General features: G+C 42.8%; 1 long non-coding RNA gene across 1 annotated transcript; it reads left to right on the top strand.

Annotated features, from left to right (window-relative positions):
- Positions 1-17,829: 17,829 nt before the first annotated feature.
- LOC120619087 (uncharacterized) lies at positions 17,830-19,542 on the top strand. Its single transcript, XR_005657353.1, has 4 exons — positions 17,830-17,949; positions 18,119-18,301; positions 19,116-19,180; positions 19,360-19,542. It is a non-coding gene; the product is annotated as an uncharacterized LOC120619087 (long non-coding RNA).
- The last annotated feature ends 2,214 nt before the right edge of the window (positions 19,543-21,756 follow it).

Raw genomic sequence — 21,756 nt, 5'->3', positions numbered from 1 at the left:
GTATGTGCTATACTTTTATACTATTGGCAGTGCAGTAGATCAGTTTACACCAGCATTGCCACAAGCACGTGAGTAATGCCTGTGCTATGACATTACAACAGCTACAATGTCACCAGGCAATAGGAATTTTTCGGCACCATTATAACCTCATGGGACCTTATGGTCATTCACCAAAACACCGCTAGGCGGTGCCTGATGGTACAAAGAGCGCTGGGCCTTTGATTTGCATAAACATGGCAAACGGCGTAGCGGGAGAACTGGGTCCCATGTGACCTGTGGGAAGTCATTTCCCCACTGCAGTGGACTGAATGTTTGTCTCCCCTGAAACGCATAGGTTGAAAACCTGACCCCAAGGCGGTGGCGTTAGGAGGTGGAAGGTTAGGGAGGTGATTATGTCATGAGCACAGAGCCCTCGTGAAGGGAACTAGTGCTCTTATGGAAGAGACCCCAGAGGGCATCCCAGCCCAATTTCCGCCGTGGGAGGGCACAGCAAGAAATTGGCAGCCTGCCTCCCGGAAGAGGGTGCCCGCCAGAACCTCACTGTGCTGGCGCTCTGCTCTCAGACCTCCAGTCTCCAGAACTGTGAACTCCAGAACTAATTCCTGTTGTTTACAAACCACCTATTCTGTGGCAATTTGTCGTAGCAGCCTAAATGGACTCAGGCACCTGCTCTGTATATTGGTGATCACAGCCCCTCTCTGGAGCATTTGCTGAGGCAATAACATGTGCGTGACTATTCTGTGACCTGAAAAGCACCCGTGGGAATAGAGAAATATGAGTTTATATATATGAGCATGGATTATGTGTCAGGTGACATGTATTAACTCACATTAGCCTCCCAGAAACCCTACGAAGTATTACCACTATTTTACTAGCAAGAAGTACTGAGAAGTAACTTGTTCAAGGTCACCGAGGAACCGGGATGGAAACCCATTTGGATCCAGAAACATTTATCTTCACAACAGAGCTATATTGAAACAACCACAGAGCACCCCGACCATCAGCCAAAACAAAAAGAAGCAATAACCAGGAGGGAAAAAGGACTGGAAAAGCGCGATGCCTCCTTCTCTTCCCTTTTATAGTCAAAACTCAATTTATTGTCCACAGGCCAGTTAGCTGCTTTATTTCACCTCTGAGTGTGTTTTTCAAGCAACTTGAAAAATTTCAAACAAGATTCCATTATAACAGAATAGTCTGGCAATCCGATGGAGCCTGTTCATTACATAACGTGTTTTTACTTTTAGCACTGGTATGATTATCAAACAAAGGAAGCACGGAAGAGGAAATTTAGTCAACACAATCGAGCTCTTGCATTTTTTTTTCAATTTTAATTTTTTCAATTACAGTTGACATTCCATATTACATTCGTTTCAGGTATACAGCATAGTGGTTAGACATTTATATAACTTACGAAGTGATCCCTCGGAACAGTCGTACCCACCAGGCACCACACATCATTATTAAAATATTCTTGACAGTATTCCCTATGCTGTACTTTACTTCCCCATCACTGTTTCATAACTGCCAGTTTGTCCTTCTTAACCCCTTCCCCTTTTTCACCCCAGTTGAACTCTTGCTTAAACTCAGAAAGCTCCGTGATGGCCGGGGTTTTAGGTCACTAAAGGTGACATGCTGAAGAGAAGAATGCAAGATATTCGGGGAATTCGTACCCCTAACAAAGACAATACCGAGTGTGCCTTTGATGGTGGAGTGATTGCTCAATGCCTAGAAAATCTGTCAGCACCCGTAGGAGATAAACCACTTCTGAGTTGCCAGGCTTTGTCCGCGCCATAAAAACGTTTTTAGAGGAACGCATAACAGCCAATTTCAAATCTAAGCCTAAGCTCCCAGAATAATCAGAAGACTTTGGGACTGTCACAGACCTGTCACTCTGCATCTTTACAGATTCATCTACCATGTAGATAAGGTATACCAGATCACATTTTGTGTGATTACTTATCATCTCTTCAGCACATAAGAAAATGTAGTTTGCAATGAGACATGTCTTATTTTATTTTAGTCAATCTTAAAAAATAAATTCACGTACCAAATCTAAATGTGATAATTATGAACGCATGTTAAACTCGCCATCATGTCCATACTCACAGCCAACACTACACACCCATTGTTCTCGACGCCATGAACAACATAACTTCATCTCCTTTAAAATACATAATTTTTTAAAAGAGCCTTTATTGAAGATTCTTCCTCAGATGTGCCCCAAGTAAAATTCTTCCAGAGCAAACATGAGTTCTGTCTTTTTCCTCATCCTACCTTTCATTCAATTTCGAATTAGGCCCAAGCAATCTTAAATGTTTTCCTTTTTTTAAACTGAAAATGTAATACGCTTGGAGTAAATAATGATGCAAAATAATATTAAAACCATTTATAAACAATGATTTTCATTTTTAAAATTTTGTATACACATACATGTATATACTTAAATACTTGAAACCACAGCCAACATTCCATTTTTCATTCTTTGATTTCTGATTAACAATATATCATGAACTTTTTCTATGTTGCCACACAGTATTCCGAATTCTAATGTTTAATGTTCTCTTGCGTTGTTTGGTGAGGTCTGCTCATCACTCTGTTTAAACAGAACTCCACTCCCCTTCCACCCCTGGACTCCATATCCACGCTCTACGCTTTATTTTTCCCCACAGCACTGCCTCTGTCTGCCACCCTGTTGGATCTATGATGTGTCTTGTTTATGTCTGTCTCTCCCACGAGAAAGCAATCTTCATGAGGGCAGCAGAGTTTGTTTGCGTGTTCACTTCTGTGTCACTAGGGCCAAAGATAAAAACTGGCACATGGTGGACATTTAATAAATATTTATTGAATAACTGAATGTGCCAGAATTTATGAAATCCAATCCCTAATGTTAGACATTTTACATGAATATATTTTGATTCTATTGAATTTATTTCTTAAGATACATTCTTAAAAAGGAATCGAGATTGAGCATCTTCATAGATCTTAATTAGGAAAATTTTAGCCACTTCCTTTAATTAATGCTAGTTTATAAACCACTGCAGTTAGACTCCCAAGGCATGGAAATTAAAACGTAATAATAGAATTTTTCATTATGCTGCTTCAAAAGGTGAACTAAGGTAAATGAATAAAAGGTGTGTTGCAACAAACTTCCTTGGAGTTAATATTCAACATGTCGACTTCAGGAACAAATATGTACGATTTATTTTGTCAACTTTCTCAGCCACGCTTTGGTATTATAGAACAAACTATCGATCAAATACGATAACAGTAAAAAAATGATAAAATTTGCCCATTTATGGTAAATTATTTTAGCAAACCCTGAGGGAACTTTCTCAATCTAGTAAGGAATGTCTATAGAAACCTACAACTAATACCATACTTAATGGTGAAAGACTGATTTCTTCCAAAAGTGAGGAATAAAGTGAGGGCGCCACGCTCACCATTCCTGTTCAGTGCAGCACTGGCGGTTCCAACCAGCGCAATAAGGCAAGAAAAGAAAATAGAAGCCATGCAGATGAGAAGGGAAGAAAACTGTCCCTCTTTGCAAGTCACATGATTTCCATGTGGAAAATCTTAAGGAATCTACCAACTAAGGAAAGCTTTTAACAGCATCACAGGATACAAGTCAACATATAAAAAATAAGAATATTTCTATACTTCAAATAAAAAATTGGGACCACAGTTTAAATCACATGTTTACAACAACTAAAAACAAAACAAAACAAAAAAACCATTATGTACAACTCTAACAGGACACATATAGGTTCTTTACTCTGAAAAGTACAAAATGCTTGAGAAAGAAATCAAAGAAGACCCGAGAGACATATGACATTCATAGATTAAAAGACTCAATATAGTAAAGATGACGATTCTCCCCAAATCGGTTTATCTGGTGAAAATTCCCAGCAGGATATTTTGTTGATACAGACAAGCTTATTTTAAAGTTTATTTGGAAATGCGAGGGACAAAACAATTTTGCAAAAGAGCAACAAGACCCAGGCAGAAAGGGGATGGGAGAGACCCAGTCCTCAGCTAACGCCCACCACCTACCAGACATTCTGTGCATGTTATTTCACAAGTGTCCTGAGAGTCGTTTATTATTATCCTGAATTCGTAGCTGTTAAATTGCATGTTTAAGGTCACACAGCCGATAAACAAACAAACAAAAAGCCAGATTTGTCTGACTCCAAAGCCCATTCTCCTTCTATTTCATTGGTTCACTCAAGAAATATTTATTGATCAACTACCTTTGCTTGGCCTGTTGCCAAAACAGAGTCCTTGAACAAGCTACCTTTCAGGTACTTGAGAGGCTGCGCCCCTTCTTTCTTAGAATTATTGAGGAAAAGGCTCTAAGAACAGATAAGTCACATGTGCATCTGAAAACCTGGACATTTTCCCTGATATGAAGCGTATGAGAAGCTTTCTTCATGGGAATGGGCTTTCCAAGCTTTAGAAAACAATTTAAAAAATAGATATTTTTATGATAGGAAATAGCTAAAAATAATATTTGTTAAATTAAAGGTTGCCCCCCATGCAATATGAAGTGGAACCAGTAATAACTATTTGGCAATTTTAATCAGCTTGTGAACCTGAATTATAGAACTAGCAAGTTATTTAATTTATGTGTCCGAGGAAGGAGCAGAGGCAAGATATTAGAGTTGCGGTCTCAAGTCTCTAATGTTATTTATCTAGTAATTTTGGGAAAATTTGAGGAATGGTCAGAGAGTGGCATTAAAAACTGGTATACGAATAGCAACAATTTCTTTTCTAGATGAACTTTCTCATCCCAGAGTCCCGGGAGACCCCTTTCCATGGAGGCGTGGCATCTGGTTTGGGCCTCTGGGAAAAGCCACATCTTAGGGATCTGACAGTGAAGAGAGAGGATGGGGTTGAGGTGCTTTCTGAACTGGTTTGACCCATCAAGTGAGTCACGCCTGGAGTCTGACAGCAACCTTGCTGAATGCAGGATCGCTCTGTAGCTGGGACAATCGCTTCCAGCTGCCTTCGAGCATGAAGGTTTGAGAGGACGTTTCAAAAAGGGTGTTTGGTGACTGAGTTACTTTGGCAGTCTGCTGTGGTTCTGTTTCCTCAGGAAGCCAGTCTTCCCAGTTCAGGAAGGTTGGTTACTCACCTCTTCCTCCTCTTCTATTCTCCCCCCAATTCTACTATGAATCCTTGTTTTGTTTTTTTTTTAAATAAATTCTTTTTAGATTTTAGTTGGCATACAATATTATATTCCTTTCAGGGGTACAATATAGTATATATAACTTGCTAAATGATCACTCCAATAAGTCTAGTACCCATCTGACGCCATTCATAATTACTACAATGTTATCGACTGTATTCCTTATGCTATACTTTACATCCTCATGACTGTTTCGTAACTACCAATTTGTACTTCTTAATCCTTCCCCTCTTTTACCCATCTGCCTACCCCCCTTTCATCTGTCAATCCTCAAAGGGTTCTCTGTATCTATGAGTTTGTTTTTTGTTTCGTTTGTTTATTTGGTTCTTGAGATTCCACATGTAAGTGAAATCATATGTCATTTGTCTTTCTATGTCTAACTTACTCCATTCAGCACAGTATCCTCTAGGTCCATCTCTGTTATTGTAGATGGCAAGATTTCATTCGTTTTTCTTACGGCTGAGTAATATTCCATTGGATATATGTCCTACCTCTCCTTTATCCATTCATCCATATGGACACCCAGGTGGACTCCATATCTTGGTGATTGTAAATAAGGCTGCAATGAACTATGGATGTACACGTCTCTTCAAAGCAGTCTTTTGGGTTTCTTCAGAAAAATACCCCAAAGTGGAATTACTGGTTCCTTCTTTCGCTCTTGTTATAGCCTTTGTTCTAAAGTCATTTTGTCTGGTGTAAGTATTGCGAACCCAGATTTTTTTTGTTTCCATTTTCATGAAATGTCTCTTCTCATCCCTTCACTTTCAGTCTGTGTGTATCTTTCGACCTGAAGTGAGTCTCTTGCAGGCAGGTCTTTCGTTATTTTTTAGATTTTTTAGATATTTTTTATTTTGAACTCGGCATAAAGGTCTTTTGTTCTTATCCATTTGGCCACTCTATCTTTCGATTGGAGCATTTAATCCTTTTTCATGTGAAGTACTTGTTGACAGGTATGTAGTTATTGCCATTTTATTCATATTTAATTGTTTCCCCTCATTCTTCTTAAGGAAGTCCCTCTAATGTTTCTTGTCATACTGGTTTGTTGGTGATGAACTCTTTTAGCTTTTTCTTGTCTGGGAAGCTCTTGATCTGTCCTTCGATTCTAAATGATAGCCTTGCTAGGTAGAGTCCTCTTGGTTGTAGGTCCTTGTTTTTCATCATTCTGAACATTTCCTGCCAATCCCTTCTAGCCTGCAGTTTCTGTTGAGAAATCGGCTGACGTTCTTATGGGAGCTCCCTTGTAGATAACCACTTTTCTCTTGCTGCTTTTAAGATTTTTTCTTTACTTTTACCTTTGGCATTTTAATTATAGTGTGTCTGGGTGTGGGCCTCTTTGAAGTCATCTTGCTTGGGACTCTCTGTGCTTCCTGGGCTTGTATGTCTGTTTTCTTTGCCAGGTTAGAGAAATTTTCCAACATTATTTCTTCAAATAGCTACTCGATCCTTTGTTCTCTCTCTTCTCCTTCTGGCACCCCTATGAGGCAAACATCGTTGTGCTTGATGTTGTTCCAGAGGCCCCTTAAAACATCCTTATTTTTCAGATTCTTTTCTTGTTGTTGCGGTCCCGATTGGGTGCTTTCTGCTCCTTTATCTTCTAAGGTGCTGATTGGATCCTCTGCTTCACCTACTCTCCTATTGATTTCTCCTGAGGCAGTCTTCATTTTAGTTACTGTAGTCTTCGTTTCTGACCGGTTCTTTTTTAAGTCTTCTATCTCTTCCCCACATTTCATTGAGCATTCTTAAAACCAAAGTTTTGAACTCTGCATCTGGTAGATTGCTTGTCTGCATTTTGTTGAGTTCTTTTTCTAAAGCATTGTTCTATTCTTTCATTTGGGACCTGTTTCTTTGTTTCCCCCATTTGGGCTGTCTGCCTGTGTTCGTTCCTATGTATTAGGTAGAGCTCTTAAGTCTCCTAGTCTCAGTAGCATGGCCTTATGTAGTAGGTGTCCTGTTGGCCCCAGTGGCACAGTTTTCCCTGTTCACTTCAGCTGGGTGCTCCAGGTGTGTCCCTTGTGTGGGTTATGTTTTCCTTCTTGTTGGGGTTGAGCCTTGGTTGCTGTTTGCATCTCAGTGGGAGGGATTGACCCTCAGGCTGATTGGTTGTGAGGAATGGACGGTGAGAGGCTGACCCTATGAAGCAGGATTCACTTTAGCAGGGCTCTGGTGCCAGCCCAGTCTGCCTTTTGGGTGTGTCAATTTTGGATGCTGCCCTGGATGGTGCTCCAGCTCAGTTGAAACAAAGCACTGGGTGTGCAGGTCGGGGCTTCCTGGGAGGGGTCCAGCTGCAGGCCAAGTTCAGCTGCAGCCTGTGCACTGCCTGGAGCTACCTGGCAAGTGTCACCAAGCAATCTGCAGATGGCCACCACCTGTGCTGGGCTTAGATGTGCCGTGAGAGGCCAGGCCATGAACTGAAGCTGGCTGCTTCTAGTGCAGGGTTTGGGACTGCTCAACAAGAGGTACAGGGCACATTGAAGCCAGATGCTGCTTGTTTGAAATTTCTGAGCCTTTGAGAGATTTTAGGAAAGTCAGCAGCATGAGCCAAGTCAGGCCCTTTGTATTGAAAAACCACTAGAGGTGGCTTGGGTGGGCCCACAAGTTGGGAGAGATTGGGTCTCCGGGAATCACCGGGGCGGGACAACCTGTGTTAGCTTGGTTGATGGAGACTCACACCTGGAGCAGGGAGGGCTCAACAAAGGAGCAATAAATTCTACCAGCATTTCTGTCTCAGAGAAAGTCGCCCTTCATAGCCCTTTGTGACATTCAGCTAAATCTCTGCTGGTTCTTACAGACAGAGGTTGTGAGGACTTCTCTTCCTCCACTGCGACCCTGGCCTGAGGAGCCTGGGAATCCTGGGGTGGGGCTGGGACGCCTCCCTCCTCCTGGTGGAGGGGACCTCCCCTGCTGAAATATTCCTCCCAGTTCTCAACCACTACATGCAGTTGTCGACCAGACCGTTTCATGTCTCCACCCCCTCGAGGTGGCCTCGTCTGTGTGTTTCTAGTTGTAGAACTTCTGTTCAGCCAGAGCTCAGATGACCCCCCAATGATGGTTGTTCTGTAGTTTAGTTGTAATTTTGATATGATCGTGAGTGGAAGTGAGTACAGTGTGTGTCTACTACGCCATCTTGACCAGAAGACCCTACTGTGAGTTCTGCTGCCTGAATGTTTTTCCTTTCCTCCTCCTTTAGTTTAAATTCCACTCATTCTTCAGGGCCTAATTCAAGTCCTATGTCGTCTTCTACAAGGCCTCTGTTCTGAGTTCCAAATGCTCCACTGCCCGCCTCTAATTTCCAGAGCCCTTGATTAATTCTATTAGGTATTTTGGTTCTAAGACCTTTCCTCATTGGCTTATTGGTTTCTGAACTCATTTATTCACTCTATTGTTTAAGAAAATATTTAATAAGTGACAACTTTGTGGCGGGCCTTGAATAAGGCTCTAGAGATTTTTCAAAGAGCAAACCACAAGTTTCATAGAGTATCTCGCCTCTCCAGCTACAAGGTAAGCTCCCAGATGTTGGAATTATGTTGTTTCAGTGGCCACTCCTTTTGTCCTTCTTCTGCCTCATTGTCTTGAGAAGTGTTTCCCATCAAAGCAAGGGCTCTATGCATACTTTAGAATGAATGAATAAATAAAAGAATGAATCACTCAGTCTGTCAACTCAGTAACCTGGTAATCTAGCTAACAGTTTTTAAGTTTTGCTGTTCTATTGTAGAGCGCCAGATATCTCAGCATAAGCAAGACCAATTTTAAAAAATAAAAACGTTGAGCTAAAACTATTCCAATAATTCAAAGTTGAGAGAGATGAATATTCAGCTTGCCTTTACAAATGGTTTGCCATGAAGTTTCTTTAAATCGTGAGCTCCTGTCTCTAGAACATTCAGCGTGCAGTCAGCTATTTAGGAACGCGACGGCTCAGTGAGAGGAGAGAGATGTATGCTCAGTAACTGGAGTTACCTGTTGGGGCTGCGGTGATCTCCTCGTTCTTAATAGCAGGCTCCTGAGGACAGCTGCTATTTCAGCGGCCTCCTGGTGTTGAATATACTGCGAAGTACATTGCAGAGTTGTAGGACTTGATCCCTTTACATCACTCACAGGGTATTGTGATGCACAGTGGGTTGGAAAGTTTTGTTAGGTATTGCCTTTCATGTCTTACGCTTATAAAAAGCAGTGGTCCTTTGGCTCAGCAGCACATGAAAGAAAGGGTGAAAATTAGTGTGGAAAGGAACACCATGTGAACAAATAACCCAGATAACACAAGGACGACGTAAGGTCAAAAGTCTGGGAGGTGCTGTATTGACAAGTACTGAGGAAGTAGGGGTTGGCGCGAGGAGACAAATGAATTCAGCTCTGCTTTCTCCAAGACTAGATCAGGCTTCATCCTGTTACTACTGAAAACATCAAAGGGGGCTTTTAATTGTTTACAAATATAGTTTAAACCAATTCATTGGACCTCACGGTAGCCCTGAAATATAGACGAGCAAGTCATAACCCGAGAAGAACAGAGGGCAAGTATGTTCATTCAGACCACCTTTTATCAAAAACAAAAACAAAATAAAACACCATTATTATCCAGAGTATGCTGGCCTGGGTACAGGAGCATCTCTTAGCTAGTGTTTGCAACTATGAAGTAAAGTATTTCCATAAAGTTTCAGGTGGCAAGGTGGCATTTAGGAGAGGCTAGGGGGGCTAGACAGGGGCTCCAGCTCTGTCTGACATTGAAGCCCAGGTTGAATTACATTTTAATTAAAATGTCAAATTTAATTTTAAGAATAATAATCCATGTTCTTCAAGAAGGAAAAAACAAATAAATAAAAAATTCCCATATTCATGAAAATATAACTGGCAATACAAAAAAGGCACAAATAAGTCAAAAAATGAATATAAATCTCACTTGTCAGAAGTTATCGTTGTCTGTAATTGTGAATATTGGTTTAGATGTCATTCTAAACATAAACTGAGTGATGTTAAGCATTAGATAGCATTATAAACTGAAATAATTTTATAAAATTGGGACCATACTGTACATGACCTATATATATAATATAGAAACAAAACAAGTAAATTTAAAAACATGTATCTAAAGAGTCAAACCAAAAATTATGATAATTAATCTACACACTGTAGAAAGTCATGTGGATCAGTCATTATAAGTCCCTCTGAGCCGAAGGGACAGCTTTTGCATAAAGATGCTCATCGATATCTTCAAGTTTATGCCTAGCGTACTGGCTTCTAATACATAGTCCCTTATTCTCCGGCTTTAAAACATCCTCCGATTCCCGCATGGGTTTTATAAATAGCAAGCTGATGTGTCCTTTTAGAAGAGTGCTGGTGGGATCGTCCTGTAAAATTAGGCCAGTGCTATGAAGCCATCATTCTATTGTGTCATATTATCATCAGAATCCCCGAAAAGGCAAAATATTGCGAGGTCATCCTGACCACCATCCAGAGAAACAATCATCACCTTTTCTTACAATACCCCGATTTTCAAGTTTAGAAGCATATTTATTAAATAACATTTCCCCAGGATCTTCATCTGCATAGAACATCTAAATATTCTTTGAAAGTAAAACATGTTTTCATAATTTAGGTAACACAGAAAAACATAAGAACATTAAAATAACCGGAAATCCTTCAATCCAGGGATATTTCCATTAATATTTGAGCTTACTAGATACATCGCAGTTCTTGTCGGGTTAGGGTGCCACGCTATGCTCAGATTCCCATGACAGTTGCCACAAGAGAAGTGCTCGCTTCTCGTGACCCACACTTTATCCTGAGACAGAGCAACTGGGCTGAGTAGGCCTCGCCTACTTTCCTGAACCATCCGCCTTCCTCACCACCTCTGAACTCGGAGCCACCCCCACACGGCAGGTCCCCCTGCCATTCCTCCGGTCTCCTTGCTGCCTTCCTCCACTCCTCTAGTCTAAAGGTACCTTTCACACAGGTGACCGTTGGGCCACACAGAGCACGAGGGTCCCTGTGGTGGAGAATGTGGTGTCCCACCCAGATTCTCCCCTTCGAGACGGACACATTTCCACCATCTCTTGGCGTGTATGTTGCCTCTTGATAACAAAACTGAATCTCTTTCCAAGAACTGCCTTGGCCAGAGGAACCTCTTCCTCACTTTATGCACCCATGTGTAGGGAGCCCACAATCAATGACTTGTCAATATTAGGTCATCAAGGCCCAGCCCCCCCACTTCATTTGGGACAACTCTGAAGGTCTCTCTTATTTCCAGTGGTCCCTGTGGAATCAACTGGCTGAGGTTGAATTGCTGCGTCTGAGTTCGATTTCCTCCTCTATGCAACTCTGCTCCCTTTGCTCCATCATAGAGATAGTTCCTGAGACGAGTCCCCCAAAAAGATACCTCCATGCAATTCTCTGTCTCAGAGTCTATTTCCAAATGAACCCGATTTAAAAGAGTCGGGTTTTTAGAGTGGGCCGAGGAAGCCGACTCTGAATGGATCTCTGGAATTCTGTTACCTGCTGGCAGACTGTCGGTGAGGACTTTGCCACTGGTACCAGCCCTGGCATTCCGCCACGGAAAGGAGTGGCCATCTAAGATTCAGGATGAGGAGAAAGGAATCAGTGCCCTTGAAAACCTTGAAAACCCAGACCCTTCTGAATTCCCTGGGCCCACAGAAGTGGCCCACGCCTCTCTGTTAATATTGTTAACTTGCTTGTCCACCTGGACATGACTCAAAAGACACCCCTCCCCTCTTCAGAATCCACCCCTGTCTCCCCTTCTGGCTCTAGACAATAATTAGACTAAGTAACAGCATAACCTGCAGGGGATGTGCTGGACCCACCAGAAGGGGAAAGGAACTACGAGTCAAAAGGATAGAACCTGCATTCTAATCCTAAGGAAGAGATAAGATAAGCTTAAATATTTTACAAAATGACTGGCCTGAACTTTTTAAAAATGAAAAAGTCAAGAAAGATAAAGAAAGGCTGAGAAACTTTTCTAGATTAAGAGAGTAAAGAGGTATGGTGGACGTGACCTTGGACTGGCTCCTGGCCCAGACCGTGACCTTGGACCGGCTCCTGGCCCAGATTGTAAAGGGCTCTGCAGCAGATGCAGGCTGTGGCCCGCCGATGCCTTCACTTTAGGACTGAGGTTCTGGTTCCCCAGATGAAAGTATTGCCTGATGACGGATCATAGGACAGTCCCTCCCCAAGAATTTCCCAACTAAAATGAATTGCCTCTTCCAAGACCTCACACTCTTCCTGGGGCCGCCCACATCCAATGACTGGTTAATATGGGGACACAAGCATTCAGCCTCCTGGTCCCAGTTTGAGACATCTCTGAAGTTCCATCCTAGCCCCAGAGCTCCCCACAGCACTAGCTGAGTCCTCAGATACAAGTGACTTGGAGCCGATCTTACTGCTTTGCCGTATCTTGTTTCCTGTGCTTCCTTGTCCATGTTGCTCTGTGAGCACACCCCAGTAGACCTCCCCTGTGCAGATTTCTGTCTCCCAGTGCGTTTCCCAGGAAACCGTATCTACGAGACCAACCCAAAGCCAACATGCCTCTCCCTTTAAAAGAACCACAACCCCTGCATTCTCCCTCTGCTTCTGGTCGAATGCTGGGGCGGAGACGAGGGAATGGTGATAAGGAGTATTCCGTCGAGAGAAAACTTAGAAGACGCAAGGACAAACAAAAAGTTTCTTCCCAGCGATGGAAAGGTTATTCTCAAGTTTCTGGTGTCCTGAAATCTTATTTTAAAAAAATCTAAGATTTTCAGATCTAACAGATTTCTCCCCAATAACAATGAAAAATCTTCTCTTTATCAGACAAATGCTACGTAAATGTTTAAGGAGAAGCTGCTAGGTGCTTATTACTGCACTGACTGCCAGGAGTCAGGAAACCTAAGAGGCTCAGTGGCAAACCCAGGCCAGAGCGGCAGCTCTGCAGGTCGACTCTGCACCTTGGTTATAAAGTTGGGCAATAAAACCTCCCACAAAAAGGTCATTCACATCAGGATTATAAGAAACAACACCTGTGACAGCACTTTATTGGTTTGCAAAAGTGAGTTGTAATTATACAGGGCTGTGCAGACCTCAGTAGACTAGGATGTCTCACTGACTCATTGACATGAATCTGTCTTACGGGGCAATTGCATATGGGACACTTTCCTCAGACATTTTATTTGGAAAATATTCAAACTCACAGAAAAGTTGAAAAAAGAAGACACTAACCATCCATGTACCTTTCACCTAATTTTGCCAGTTTTTAATATTTTCCCATGTTATATGTATATTTTCTGAGTTGTTTGAAAGTAGACGCCATGACATGTGTCTTTTAAGAATATTTTTTCCTAATCTGTGTTGTCTGACCTAAGAAGAGTAACACTAATTCTATACCATTTCATATACAGTCCAAATTGACCCAAAGTGTTTTTCAAAGCTGATTTTTTTTTTTTTTTTATGATCCAAGAGCCAATCAAAATCCACACATTACATATAATTACAATAGTAATTACGTTTGGTCTCTTCTAACCTATCACAGTCCCCTCTCGGTTTTACTGGCTTTTCATGTTAATGTTTACTTTAAGAGTCCACATTAGTTAGTTACCTTGTAAAATATTTCATAGTCTATTTCTTTCCCCTCATTTCTTCACGATTAGATTCTAAGTAAACATTTTTGGCAAGAGTACAACATATGGGATATTGTGGAATATTATATAGTTTTAAAGACCTAACCAAGATGTGTGTCAATTGTATCTCAGCAAAATGATTAAAAAAAAAAAAAAAAGACTTGACCAAGAAGTTGGATAAAGTTCTTTTGGTTTTAAGCTACAAAAATGATTACTATTAACTTGATGAAAAATTAATTTTTGGGAAGATTATTAGACTGGACTATAGAATTGAAGGAAGAATGAGAATCACCAAGCATCAGGGGGCAGGCACCAGCCCAGGGCTCAGGACCCCAGAAGCAGAGGTTTCTGGTCCTCTGGGCACTGAACTTGATATGACGATGACAACATTTCTTCTGTCAGGCTTAGGATCACGTCGTGTGGACATAGCCGCTGGGGAAATAGGATCAGGCAGCCACTCCAACTGCTTTCTATTTAAGAGATGATGACATTTACCGTTCTAAGAGGTTGATATAAAAATGCTTTTACTGGTTTTATTTGTTTGATCCTCCCAACAGACCAAGAGATAGAAAGTCTCTGAAGAATCCCAAAGTGATAGAATGTCTCGTGTCATAAAATCCTTTTATGCATGTTATAAACTGAATGCGTCACCCCAAAATGCCTATGTTGAAGTCCCAACCGCCAACGTGATCATATTTGGAGACAGGTCTTTGGGAGATAATTAGGGTTAGATTAGTTCATGAGCCCTCCCGATGGGCATATTGTCCTTATAAGAAGAGGAAGAGATTTCTTTCTCCACATGTATACACAGAGGAAAAGCCACGTGAGAACACAGCGAGAAGACAGCCATCTGCAGCTCAAGCAGAGAGCTCTCACCAGGAGCTGAATCAGCCGACGCCTTGATCTTGGACTCCATAAACTGCGAGAAATACATATCTGTCGTTTAAACCACCCAGTCTATGGTGCTTTGTGATGGCAGTGACTGAGGCAGTGTATCTCACCAGACTGCCTTCCATCCCTCACCCTGTGCCCCCACCCCCCACCCAAATTAATAACATCACTGACATCCCAGTCTCCCAAGCCATGGATCTGGGAGTCACCTAAGAATGCTTCTCTCAGTCCGGACCTCTCGTATCTCGCTAAAGACTTTCAGTTCTCCATTGTGGTGTTCTCGCCTCGCCCTCTACTTCGCTGCAGAAGACCATGAGCTTGAGCCTCTGGGGTGCCTCCTTATGGCCCATTCCTCATCCCTCTTTGCCGACACAATCTAGCTTTGTTCGGATTGCAGTGGGCCCAGCCCCAGTGCATGATTCATGATTGAGCTCAGCCCGTGATGGCTTTTCTGTCTCTTCCTGTAGCTCAGAGAGGCCTGGGACTTGGTTCTGGCCAAAGAGACATAACGACATGTCTGCTGAGGAGTCGTTGAGAAATGTTTTTCTCCCTGATAATGAAAACATCTTTACTCACTCACTCCTTCCTTTCTTCCTGATTGAGAATGCAATGTCTGGAGCCCAGCAGCCACTTTGCAATCAGTGAAGGCCATGCTTTCAATATAAGGGCATGTGCTGTTTCCTTGACCTAGAACATTTCTCTCCCTTTGTTTGCCTGGCTGATTTTTTTTTATTCTTCATCTTGGGAGCCTCCCCGACCCAATCTGACCTTGTACATATCGAGATCTCATCACTATGTACTGTTTACCTGTGTGTCAGCCCATTTACACTTGAGGTTTTCATGTCAGCATGTATTTTCTTTATGAGAAGCAGCATAAGTCAGTTAAGTTAGTTAACAGAAAGATATTTGGTCTGTCAAAGACTGGGGTTCAAATTCTCATCGTGCTAGTTTATCAGTTCCATTGGTTATTTCTTAACCTCTACAGCCTAATGTCTCTTTTTGTTTTAAAAGTGGCAATAATAATATTTTAAAATTATATTTATTGAGGAAACATTGGATAATAACATAAATTTCAGGTGTACATACAATATTATAATATAATACCTATAACTATTTTGTGTGCTCACCACAAAGTCTAGTTTCCTTCTGTTACAATACGTTGTAGTCATAATAGTAATATTGTCCATATCATAGAATCGTCGTGGGGAATAAAGAAACAATGCCTGTAAAACACTTAGCCCAGTGCCTCGTGCAGGGTCATCAGGCATTAATCGTCATCATTATTATTTCTGTCCTGGCAGCTACATGAAATCACTCACTCGCTGGATGCCCAAGCTCTCATTCCTAATTCAGCTCAGAAGTCCTGACTCCAGGTCCAGTGCTCCTTTTGCTGGACCGTAGGTGGGGCGTTAAGGAAGCAAATGCCTCTGTCACCTTGAGCTCCACCATGCTGCCACTGCTGCCTGGGTAGTGACATATGAGTGTGCTCCATGGCATCATTCGCTTAGTCCCAGGTGTCCTCGCTCATCTAGCTCTTTAGGATCTAGATAAGATTGCCTCAAACCCACAATATCATTACATGGGGAAATCCGAAGCCCTCTCAAAATTTCATCGAAGTTGGGGCTGGGGAGATAGCGGGGGTGTGGATATGTTCTCATGTCTTTTTTTACTTAAACTCCAGCTTCTTCAGTTTATAGTTGTGCTAGAAACTGCTACTCATCCCTCAATGGCCATTCTGTCCTTCTCAGTAATAGAGTCCTCAATTTTTAACTGAATATGTAGGACTAAGAGACCACAGAGGGGGAATGCTGTGCTCAGGAGCAAGGAAGCCGATCAAACAGAGATTCTAGGGTCTGGGTGAGGGAAACACAGTAGGTGTTTTATAGCCTGAAGACCAAGAACTGCTTCTGTCTCATATTAGGAAGTCAGTGTGTGAGGTGGCTGATTGGCCGGTGACATCTGGGTTTGTTGATTAGATGAGTGTGCAGTTGGTGAAGCTGTGCCGTGTGGGCTCCTGCCTCGGGTATCAGCCCCCAGCAGCCTCTGCTGAGTGAGGATCACCATGCCCAGTGATATCTGCACCAGTGACAGCAGGCTGGGTGGCCAGGCTGGCGTTTGTCACATCTACCAGTGGCTCTGTGTCCAAATCTGGCCAACTAAATACAACTGGAAGTGTTTTGTCCTATCTCTTGGAAATACCTTTTTAAAAAGAAGCATGACCTTCTCCTTCCTGTTGGGTAAAAATGCAGATAAGATGCTGGGACTTGAGCAGTCCTGGAGCCGTGTGATGGAAGCCATGTGTTTAGGATGCGTGAATAGTAAGTTTGAAGAAGGCTGGCTCCCTCATGATTGTGGAGCCACCCAAACACCCCTCGACTGCTGTCCTCTGGACTTTCTTGAAGCCTTTCCTTAAAACGAAACCCACACAAGTCCAAGCAGGACAAGACCCGCCTCAAACCCGCCTTCAATGCAATCTGGCTTTGAAATAGGACTTTCCACCCACTCACTCCCCTTCATTCATTCATTTTTCGAAAAGAACGTTTGGGATACCAACACTTCCTTCACTTTCTACTTAGGAAAGGTCAGGAATTTGAGCACAGAAACCGCGGCACCGAGGAAGAACCAGACGTCACTGTTGCTCATACCCTGTTTCAGTCCCCAAGCCTAGTGTGGCCTCTGGGAAGCAGGGATTGACTAATAACATGTTTGTCACATTGCGATCAGTTTAAAGTCACGTTTCCAGTGCCGATCATAACCGCGACGGGATGCGAGCCATTTTGTTGTGGAAACACGTTTCTCTGCAGGTCCACGGAGCGTGGCAGGCAGCGCACACACACGCTTCTCCTTGTCTCCTTGGAGGCTTTGAAACTCAGGTCCGGTTTTCCTGATATTAATCACTTGAACTCTGGCTCCTTGATACAGCGTCACTGAAAAGTGCAAGACTCTAGAGAAAGATGGGTGACATGGGAACGTAGACTGTGGACCATAGTCTAAATTTACAGAAAAGAAAGAGATGCAGAGAAAAAGTTGTTTACGTAAGCTTTGGAACAAGAGTCGTACTTGCTGAGTCACTTTCAGTAGCCCAGCTCTTAACCACCAACCGGCCTGACAAGTTGCTAACGTAGTTTACAAGATTACTTTCCTTAATCGTCACAATGTCATGAGGCAGGTACTGCAAAATTCGATTGGCAATGGAAGCCAATGAGGCCTGGAGACATGCGGTAACTTGCCCATCGTTACGTGAGCAGGAGAGGTGAAGGGAGGCTCTGAGCCCAGGTCTGTGTGGCCCCAAAGCTCTTGCTTTGAACCATGACCTTCCATAGCCTCTGTGGAACGTCCTTCCAGCACAGCGGGAAGGCTGTGGGTCAGAGACCTGGGCTGGCGCTCAGGAGCTCTCTGACTTTGGGTGTGTTTAAACTTAGGCTTCTGTTTCCTTGTCTGACAGCCCGATGTCCCCTGTGCCCGTCGCAGGCAGGAAATCATTGCCCCAGGACACAGGCCTCCTGCGTCTGTGCTTTCCCATCTCATCATCTCATGTGATGACTGATTAATGTGGAGAAAACTCCTGGGAAGAGTTTATTGGGCAGCGGAATTGGCGATGCTGAGGAGGTTCCTGCAGAAAGAGAGGGTAGGTCACAGTCCCGCGGCCATCCCGGCTCCCTCTGGCTGCAGCCCTTTGTCCTGGAATTAGGTGACTCAGCACTTGGGGGTGGGGGTGGGGGGGAGGCTGAAATTGCTGGAGGAAACCAAACAATTCTTATTTACCAAACTGTCAAAATCCTATCATTGCAATTAAAGAGATAGGCAATTAACTGTGTCTTAATTACAGCAGCTGCCACTTCATCTGAATGCTGTAATTTACAGAGAGAATGGGAGGAGACTTTAAATTAATGTGTGTCTTTAAACAACGAAAAACAGTGATGGAGCCTGAAGAAAATTGTCAGCGGTAGTCGCTGAGGCCCCTCCTGGAAAGAGGCATTGTGATGAGCTGTGTTCACGGAACGCATGATTTTCTCTGCCTTTGTTGTTTAATGGCTGCATTCTTCATACACGCCAGAAGGACATTATTATAGCCTATTTTGTTTACAATGCAATTTAGTGATTTCAATAGCAATATCATCTGTGAAGCCCTCTGCAAGTGTCATCTCAGGGTTTTTTTCTTTTTTTTTTTTTTAACTCATCTTTAAAACAAAGATTTTTTAAACAATCAGTCCAGACTCATGAACAAAAAAGCAAGCTTCTAAAGCCAGAGATTTAAAGGGTACTCGGATCTGCATCTGTACAAACGCTCTTCGAGGTCGCCTTCGTCATCACCAACAGTACAAGGCATCCCAGGCTCAGAGAAGCAAAGAAATTTGCTCGGGGTCACAGAGGCGGTTATGAAAGCAGCCAAATCAATTTCAAGCCCAGACATGACTCTAGAGTTTGCTTTTTCCTCAAAGGCGGGTTGGTGCCAACAGCGAGGAAACCCAGACCAGGGAGAGGACAGAGCTGTGGCAAATGCAAGGTGAGCAGCACTTAGACGTCACTGGGTGCCAGGGAGGGCGGCTGGCGGGTCGGGGGCCAGACTCGACCTGCGTTCAGAGCAGTGCTTCAGGTCCTGGGAGGTCCCGGATGGAGTGACAAGATCATAAAGTTTTCGAGCCAACTGACCATGCTTCAAACCTCTGCCCCTCCACTTCCTAGCCAGGTGACCTTGGGAGATACCTTGATTGTCCCCGATCTTCAGTAGCTTCGGAGTCACTCATCTGCGTATTAGAGACTGGGTCAGCCTCCCGCCGTGAGGATATAAAGGGATGGCCTACTTCGAAGTGGCTGGAAGAGTGGCTGGGGTTGTTGAAGCCACTCAGGAAAATGTTCGCTCCTCCCTCTTTGCCCCCAGAAGGTTCCTGGTTTCAGGGCTGGCGCGATTCACCTGGATTTGGGAGATGGAGGCCTCCTACTCCAACACCTCTCTGAAGGAGATTATTAACCTTGCTCGTGAGTAAAGCAATTCCCCGCCCCACCTCCAAAGCACCTCCCACAAATGCCCGTGATGCTGGATTGTTGATCAACAGAGCTAAGACCTATCAGTGAGTCTGGAGTGAGCAGTGGCAACTGTCGAATACTAAACAAAGGAAAAGTTTCCACATTTAAGATGTAAAACGAAGGATCGGCTTCACCGTGAAAGGACGTTTACATTATCTCACTGTATTCCTCTGTGGTTCCTTCTGTGACTCCAAGAAATACTGATACACAATTTAGATGGAAAATACCCACAGAGAAAAGGAAGGGAATCTTATAATAGAAAGTGAAACCTGCAAGTCCACCCCTTATTCAGAAGATAAGAACACAGTAGAGAAGGTGCTAGCTCCTTCTGGTCAAGTGCAGCTGCCCCAAACATCATAGTGAACATATGACATTCAAATGCACTGTGACTTCCTATGGAGGAACCGACTCATACATTATATAAATGTAGAATACATACTATTATAGAATATGTATATTAGATTATATTTCGTCGCTTGCTTGGCTGAAATATTTACTTTTCCTACATGTACTGATTATTTTGTAAATAATTCAGAAATTTAGTTTTTTAAAAACTATGTCCTTGAAAATCAGGTTGCGACTTACAATCTTTAAACGTAGATGGCAACAAATATAATATGCCCTAGTCAGATAGACATAGTCCCAATTAGCTAATAATGCATGCGGACTAATAATAAGAGTTATGAGCGGCATATAGAGAGAACGGCAGGAAATGGGTTAACTCTGATTGCAGATAGCTGAGCAGGCAAATGTGACATTTGAAATATGGATTGATTTTCCACTGAAAGTGATGGGGGAGGTTTTTCCAGTTAAAAAGGTTGACATCGGTAGAGACCCGGAGGTGGGAATGTTCAAGCCGTGTACCAGTGTCACTAGTTTGGTAGGGCTACTGCAACAAGGTACGATAAACTCAGTAACTCTAGTAACAGACATTTACTATTTCACAGTCCGGAGGCTCGAAGTCCACGGTCAAGGTGTATCATGGATGGTCCCGAAGGCTGTAAGAACGAATCTGTTCCACGCCTCTCTTGTCTCTTCTGGGGCTTCGCTGGCAGTCTCTGGGGCTCCTTGGCTTGTAGACGCATCGACCATCTCTGTCTTCATCTTCACATGGTTCTTCCTGTGTCTCTCCACGCTGTCTTCTCTCTGTGCCCGTGTCTCTGTGTCCAACTTTCTTTCTTTCTTTCTTTCTTTCTTTTTTAACGAGAACACCTGTCATATGGATCAGGGGTTCACCTGACTGACCTCATCTTAATTTAAGGAATGGCACCTATAACCACCCTATTTCCAAATAATGTCACAATCTGATATATTGGGGGCTAGAACTTCAACAGGTGAATTGGGCGGCGGGGGTTGGGGGGGGTAGACACAATTTAAACTGTAACGACCAAGATGCAAGTCATATAATAGGCGGAGGGGAGTGAGACCAGAGAGAGAGACACCGAGGCAAGATTTTCAATAAAATGAATGATTAATATTTAATAATAATGACAAACATTGTTTGGGAAGCTGTTTTATTCCAGGCACTATTCTCAGTATTCACACAGAATATTTAATCCTTACCATTTTTATAGATGTGGAAATGGAGGCACAGGGAGTATACTTTACTCAACTTTGAAACTTAACTGCAATTTCTCTGAAATGGATTTACTTAGAAAAGAGGAAATGATGAAGAAAAGTCACATTTTCTGTGGTGCAGAAAAGCTGCTTTAATCAGGCTTCTGGAAGCTGGCTCCATGTGACTCCTCATTAACCAGCCTGAATTGTTTTTTTCTCTCCTGAATGTCGACCGGTTGGGGAGTTTTGAGTCAGGATTGAGTCATAGCTGTGGTATGTTCTCCGACCAGAAAACAAACTTTGTTTTTTTAAGCCACCAAGAAAATGTTTGAATAAAGAAAATATGCTTCCATAGTTACAGGTCGTCTCTGATTCATGATTTTTTGAATGGTTCACAGTAGAGTTTGTACACTGGATATTTTTTGCACTTAAAGGTGGCTTCTACTGTCTTTCCCAGTCTGTCCTGGCACTGTTCTTTGAATGTCTTCTCAAAAACCA

Source organism: Pteropus medius, unplaced genomic scaffold, assembly GCF_902729225.1.
Source record: "Pteropus medius unplaced genomic scaffold, Ma_sr-lr_union100, whole genome shotgun sequence".
NCBI classification, from domain to species: Eukaryota; Metazoa; Chordata; class Mammalia; order Chiroptera; family Pteropodidae; genus Pteropus; species Pteropus medius.
This window is presented reverse-complemented; position numbering and strand designations above follow the sequence as displayed.